We start from the raw sequence: 7,646 nt of genomic DNA, 5'->3' as shown, positions 1-7,646 counted from the left end.
AAAAAAAAAAAAAAAAAAAAAAACACCACCAGCTTTTAAGTATACAATCAAAAAGAAGGGCTGATCCATTTACAACAGAGAAAAAGAAAAGATGAGGCCTAGGGATGAACTTAATAAGAAATGTTCAAAACTTATGTAAGGAAAACAATAAAATAGTATTGAAGGATACAAAAAATACATTTGCGCATATGGACAGGCATACCATGTAAAAAAAAATAAATAAAAAGACAAGCAAAATCAAGGCTTGAGGCAAAGTACGAACAACATCTGCACGATGACAAAAAATACCCTCAAAACAGCCAAGAGTTCTCAGTTAACAATTGTCAAAGAAAGCCCCCAAGGGAAGAATGAGGTGGAACCTGGCCAGATGATCACGAGACACAACACAACTGGCCAGTTATGGAGCTCCAAGCTCCTAATAACCGCGGAACGCAAACATGGCCAGCTGGTCCTGGGAAGGGTCAAGGAAATAACGCTCACGCACTGGCCCAGAGAGTGGTCCAGCCACTGGGATGGGATATGGTGGGACCTACTATTCAACTCCAAGTGCAGACAGCCATTCTTCAACAACACTGGCTCACAAAGAAGTTCAAGATAGCATCTGAACAGCAAACCGTTGGAAAAATCAATGGGGGACCATGAGATACATGGCAGTTCACTGACCCCACACACTACTGTGTTGTTGTTATGTGCCGTCAAGTTGGCCCCGACTCATAGCGACCCCTCCTTGGGTTTCCGAGGCAGTATCACTACGGAAGTACCATACTACACCATCATGGAGCCAAACGCAGGAGAGAGGCATGGCCCGACCTCGAGAGCTGCAGTCTCTGTCTGTGTTGTTAATTTATGACTGATCTGATTTCTGTTGTTGCGACCTATGTTGCATCTCTATGGCCCGGGGAGAAGATTCAGAAGGATCTCCAGTGAGCCATCAACAGCGGCTACCTCTGAGCAGTGGACCTGAGATGAAGGCGCCCCCATGATTTTACCTGATACACTTTAAACGGTTTGAGTTTTCCATAAAGCCCATGTTTTTTTTTTTTTTTTGGTAACTGAAGACAGAGTCTGGCAAGAATCCCCTTCAAAGTCCCTGGAAGCACAAACGGCTGTGGCTTGCTCATTCCCAAGTCATGAGATTTAAAATATCTCTTCCTCCCTACATTTAAAAGAAGCTGTCCAGTGGCACCACTGCCTGTTTCCAAAACCCATTCATAATCTGAGAAAAAGAACATCAAAAACACAAACCAGCAACCCAGGCCTAAAACCTACCACAAGAAACCCCTTCACTCATCATACTACATTTCAGCACCATCATTTCTGAGACAAAGCACAAAGCGTTTGCCCACAACTCCCACCAGCACAGATCCAACGGACTGCAAAGAACGTCCTGTCCATGTGGCCCAGGGCACACCCCCGCCACCCAGCACTAAAGGAGAACATCACTTTGAGTCACAGGACCAGGAGCGGAACGAAATCGGGGACTGGACAGAGACACAGTGCCCCTCGCCCTCTCCCACAAGGCCGATTTCCTCCACCAGACGTCACCTGCACGTCACTGCTGAGGCCAGCTGTTTCTAAAGTACTTTACAGTCAGGAGTCAGAAGCCACTGCAGCAGACACAACAACATTCTCCTGGGCGGGGGGTCTAAGCAGAGATTAACTAGCAGCACATGTGTAAATCACAATTTTCTTAGGAAGAGAAACAGAAACACTTTGATTAGAATGTTCTGTTTCACCACACTGAAAGTTTGAAATTCAGGTGTCAAAATAGCAAATGGGGACTGAGCACTGATTAAAAAAAAAGCACAAGATGGTGAGTATCACAGCTGAAAAATGAAGGAACTACTCAGTTTTACAAAAATGAAGTACACACCAACGGTGCCAAAGTCGCCGAAGGATGCTCCGTCAGCCGAGCCTATGGCTTAGAGAGACTCGTGGCCCTGAATTTTCCAAAAGCTCCCGGCTCTAGAGCCTAGATCGCCAGCTACGCATGTCTGTGTGTGGTTGTGAGCAGCTGTGCAGGGCTGCGTGTGACTGTAGGTGACTACAGGTGACTGCGAGTGGCCGCACACGACCATGTGTGGCTGCGTGAGACTGTGAGTGCGGGTGAGTGGCTGAGCGTGGCTGCAAGCAGATGCGTGGGGCTGAGTGTGTCTGCATTCCATTAGGCACGGCCACTGCTGCTCTGGGCAGCATTCAGGAAGCCACCTTCCCAGGGCACTACATACAGGTTCCTGCACAGGAAAATACACTACAGGCAGGCGCTCACAAACACTGACCAGTGAGTCCTTTACCGACAACAAACCCCAGCCTGGCCTGCCTGAAGCCCGCGAGGCCGGGCAGCAGCAGGTGGGGCTCACCAGTTCCAGCTCGACTTTGCCTCCCGCCCCCAGAGCACACTGTGCCTACCAAGGATCCCTACCCAAACTGACCGTTCAGGGCTCAGGGAAGTGACTTTTTTTTTTATTATATGGCACAGTTTGGCACAGTTAAGTCTTTAGTCTTTGGGGTACTTTCATACTGTCAAGAGTGGTATATCTTTTTTTTTTTCCTTTTTCTGTTTTCTTTAAAAACAGATGGCCAAACCAGGACATATACTAAAAAAACAAAAAGGAAGGTTACTTACCTGAGCCCTAACATGCCAGCTACCATGGGGTCCTGTTAGAGCGGGGTCTGGGGAGGCACAAGTCACATCAGAGCAGGAGCCTAAAACAAAGAAAATTGTAAGTTGAAAGTCCCCATTGTGCTACACGGACCTTTTTCCCAGGGCGCCTCGGGACACCTTGAAGATAAGCCTACAGACGAAGCACTGCTGGCTCAGCCAGCTCGAAGCAAAGTCTCAGCCGCACATGGCTGGCATATTACACGCCATCAAAGAAAAGCACACGCTTGTCCAAATCAACACACACACGTCTTGTCACCTCCAGGGAACACTGCAAAGCCTACTCTTAGTGGTGATCTCTGGCAAGTACTTCTGCTACCAAGTCCCCTGAAATCCTCTGGAGAGACTCCACACGTAAGAGAACCGGCGGCATCAAAACCACATGCCAGGATGGCCACATGCTGCCCAGAGGCAAGTCTCCCTCCCCGAGCGCCCTGGAAAGCAGCACCAGTGGACACCCAGGGCCTCGGGGCCCCAGAGCCTGCACCCCAGAGATGCAGAGCCCTTTCGCAGGGGCCACTCTTAACCTCTCAGGTCTTTAAAACGCAGTGCCCAACAAGCTTGGGTACGCCAGTGGCAGCTGCCCTTTTCCTTCCAAGCCCATGTTCAGAAAAGAACAGCTCTCATGACATATTTAGCCACAAAGACCATCACCGTTTCCCTGTTACAGCCTCACCTGCCCCCATTAGCTAATCCATTAGCAAAGGTACCCTGGGTGTCCAGTCCAAGTGCAGCACTTTTTAGATTAAAAAAGACTAGACGAGCATGGACAACTCAGAAGTGCAACAACTATTCATGTCATGAAACCCAGAGAAAGGGCAACGCCAACCAAGTCACTTCTGGCTGGCCTGGAACTACCCGGACAGACACCCGTAACATAGCTGCTGCCACGCTTCACTGAGGCCTCCCGATTCCTTTAACCAAAGGTTCGCATCATGGAAGGCTCCGAACTCCCAGAAGGTAAGTTCACAATACCACTCAGGTATGTAGCAAGCATCAGGCCGGGACGCGGCTAGGAGGCCTGGGGAAGCCACGCCATCTCATGGCCCCCGTTTGTTTCCTCTGTAAATAGGGGGAGCTGGACCGAGATTCCTTCCAGCTCTGAAAGTTGAAGACGTTTGACTCACTCCAGATTTCATGAAAACCAAACCAAACCAAGTGAAGTGCTAGGCAAAGAGAGCACTGTGAAGCAGTGACTTGCAGGTCCAGGCCAGGGACACCTCCAGTTCCAAAGATAAGGAGGACGCATGCCCCCTCCCTAAGGCTCGGCCCCCCACAGCCTCGGAGGCAGGACCAAGAACACAGACTCAGTGGTAACTGCACGCCAGCTACCTGCCGACCACAACGACGCATTACTGGGCAAGGGTGTCCCACCCTTGGGCTTTGAAGGAGTTAGAAAGTCTGAGGCCTTCTTTCCTAATGGCCTTCTTTCCTAATGGACTATTACCCCACCTTCGGCCTGGGAGTGGGGATGCCCCTCCCACTCAGTTGGCCCCCACACCATACCTACCATCAAACTCTGAGAGCGAGGTAGTTAAGGAATAAAGCTTTTGACAGAGAAGCTTCCTCCGGGGAGAAAGGCAAAGGCGGCCAGGTAAAGGGACAGGGGCACCAAGGACGGAAAGAAAGGCAGCTGGACTGGGAAGGGCTGCTCCAGAAGCCGTATGGCAGAGGCCATGCTCCCCAGAAAGAATGGCGGTGTTTGCCACCACAGGAGGCCAGTCTGCACCTGCCCCACCAGGCCTGACGGTGCCCCAAGCCAGCAGGTCTTGGCCACATCCACTTGAAACCGGCCGGCTAACGCTTCGGGCTGACCTGAGCAGAGCAATCGCTCAGCACGGCTTGGAAAGGCAGTCCCATCAAGTGGTGGTGGGGAGCGAGCCCCGGGAGAGTGCCCTGGCTCAGGGAGAACTCCAGCCAGCGGACTACAAATGGGGCTAGGCCAAGTCTGGGGTTCTCAGGAATGTTCACCCACACCTCTGTTGTGAACGCACCCCCAGAAGGTGCACAAGCAGGGAACTGACCATTCTGAACTCTGCTGTTCTCCACTGAGGCTGACGAGACAGATTTCCCGTCCCAGCTCCACGGGGAGAGCTGGGTGGGGACGACACCATGACGGAAAACCTGGACAGCTGTTTTCCCAAAGACACAACTCGCCTCCGCCCCCTACCTGATTCCAGCGGGCAGGCAACAAGGACTCCAGGTGGTAATTGTAAACATGTAAATAAAGAACTAAAAATTGTATCTGAATCTGCCGAAGGGGCAGAGGTCTGCAGCCCAGACCTACCTCAGGATTCAAACAGCAAAGCAGTCAGAGCAGGGTTTACTGAGCCATGCTGTCCTATCAGGTGGGAAAAAGCCTGTGCTTAGGAGCCCTGGTGGCACAGGGGTTAAGTACTCGGCTGCTAGCTAAGGGGTCAGCGGTTCACACCCATGAGCCATTCAGTGGAGAAAGATATGGCAGTCTGCTTCCCTAAAGAGGAACCGCAAGGGGCAGTTCTACTGGGTCCTGCAGGGTCGCTATGAGTCGGGATGGATGGACTCACCTGCAATGGGCTTGGGTTTACTCTAGATTTAACACTTTCCACACACGTGCTTTGAAACAGGAACTCGAGAGGTGTGATGGGTCAGCACTAGCAAACAAGCCACACAAGGCTTCCTAAAGCTGGGACCCGCTGCCTGCAGATGCCAGAAGGCACTTTCCAGAGAAAACCGACTCAGGCGCCCGCCTGTGCTGCTCCTAGGGCTGAGGTCAGGCAGGCGGCTATCTGGATGGGCCCCACAGAAGGCAGTCACGAGTCATCAAGTGGGGCTTGTGTGTGTGTGTGGAGGGGGAGCACAAGTGTGCCCCAGCGATGTGCCACCCAGCTGACCTGCTACGAACAGGCTCTCTGCACCCAGTGACGGCAATCAGCACGCCAAAGCCCACCATGCTTTGACCTCGGTGGAGCGTGCCCTCCAAGACTCCCGCGGTACAGGCTTCCTGCTGGGACTGAAGTCTAAGTCCTGAAAGAAATAAGCCCATTTCCCAAAAGACCTGATAAGTCCAGCCCGTCTTTTTATCGAGACTCAGCGTAAGACCCAAGAGGTCAGCTTAATGTGGTTATTAGCTGAAATTACCGTGACCCAGGTGGACAGTCCAGGTACAAACCCAAAGTTCTCCTCTGGAGTAACTGCTGTCTGTAACAGGTCAATCTCACTACAGAGGCCTGACCATGCTTCATTTCTCGGGGCTAGCACATACCTTACAGTCCACAGCGGCCCAAACGGTTCTACAGCACAGCAAAACGCAGAGAAATGCCTGCAACCTGTAGGAGTCCTACAGAGCCTAAGCCAGTCAGCTGCACACAGCCGTGGCTCTGAGTCCCTGATCAGCAACCATCCCCTTAATCGCATGCTATAATCTCACCAATGTGGGTCACTGACCCCGCACAGCGAAGACCCACGTGTCAATGGCTCCAGAGCCCGTTCCGGTTATTGGAAAAACCACCAGAAGTACCCATGTGCCCGACCATGAGTCAGGAATATCAATTTTGTGGTGGAGCCCATTCTGCTGTGACCAACCCACCCCTCAACACACTCCCCACACCAGCCACTGACACAGAGGTGAGAAGAGGGGCTCTGCCATCTCTTCCAAGGTGGGCCTTCTCCCCTCAGGGGCTGCAGTTCTCAGTGGCACAAAGGTCTCGGGGAAAGCAACGTTTCAGACTCTTCAGGATGACCATAAGCCTTCAGCGCCAACCCGGAGAAACAGCGCCACTGCCACATCAAGTCAGCTGAGCTTCAGTTTGGGTGGTTCAGTCATAACCGGAGAGAGAATAAACTTTCAGCGAAATCGACAGGAAGCACAGCAACGCCCCGAACTCGCCCCATCTGGTCCTGGTGATTTTGTGCGGGGCGCACGCCAGCGCTATCGGCGCCCGTGACATACAATGTCCCGTTACACTTATGTAACTGGAAGATCGCTGGCGAGGGGGAGGAGGATGGGAGGGCGCCCAGGTTCCGAAGTCACAGCCCCCCATAAAAAAAAACCCTCGGAACACCCTGGGGGCGAGCTCAGGGCAAAGAGCTTCCTATGCTGCGGGGCAGAGTCCCCTCCCCACGGTCCCAGAAGGGAAGTATAGCCGCCTCTTTGATGACTGGTGGGACCGGGACACAACGTCTCTTCCCTTTTGTGGGTGGACAACGATTCCCTCCTACTTCTTGCTGCTCGAAGCGGAAAGGAGGCTGTGGACCGACTCGCTTCCAACGGGGGCAGAAAGGCACGGAATGGGCAAGAAGGAGGGGGAAGCACGGCCTGGAGATGGGGGTGAGCGCGCAGGAGCCCTTGTGGCGCACTCGCCCGACGGGAGGCGAACTGCGCACGCGCGCCGGTGGGGGGGGGCAAAGTAACGGGAGAGGGGGCGCGAGAGGGAGGGAGAGGGGAGAGCGCGATCCAGGGAGAGGCCGGGGGCGCGGGCGCGCGACGGCGCCGCGGCCCGAAGCCCTGAGAAGGGCAGGACGCGCGCGCAGCCACGACAGGCGAAGCCTCGGCGACAGGGGCGCCCACGGGGCCGGGATGGGAGCGGAGGGCGGGAGGAAGTGGGGCAGAAGGCCGAAGCGGCCCAGGCAGCGGCCCCACGGGACCGCGGCGAGCACGGCCACCCGCGAGCGCCAGTGACGGGCCGAGGGGGGAGCCACCAATGGAGGCGGCAGGCGGGGGAGGGGGAGAGTAGAGAGGAGGGACGCCATCCGCCAGCCCGAGCCGCCCGAGCCCGCGGGCCCCTCCCGCGCCACGTCCCGCCCCTGCCCCCCTCCCCCAAGGAAGGGTCCCCGCCCGCGGCCTCAGCGGTACCACTCACAGTCTCTCCTCTTCGCCTCCTCCTCCTCCTCCGCTCGGCGCGGCGGCGGCGGCGGCGGCCATTTTCCGGACGGCTTTTACCACAGCCCTCTCTCCGAGAGGAGGGAGTGCGCGCGCCACCGACGCCGGGACCCCGCACGGCCG

The sequence above is a fragment of the Orycteropus afer genome, unplaced genomic scaffold (genome assembly GCF_000298275.1).
Source record: "Orycteropus afer afer isolate SDZICR_OR568_19922 unplaced genomic scaffold, OryAfe1.0 scaffold00713, whole genome shotgun sequence".
NCBI classification, from domain to species: domain Eukaryota; kingdom Metazoa; phylum Chordata; class Mammalia; order Tubulidentata; family Orycteropodidae; genus Orycteropus; species Orycteropus afer.
This window is presented reverse-complemented; position numbering follows the sequence as displayed.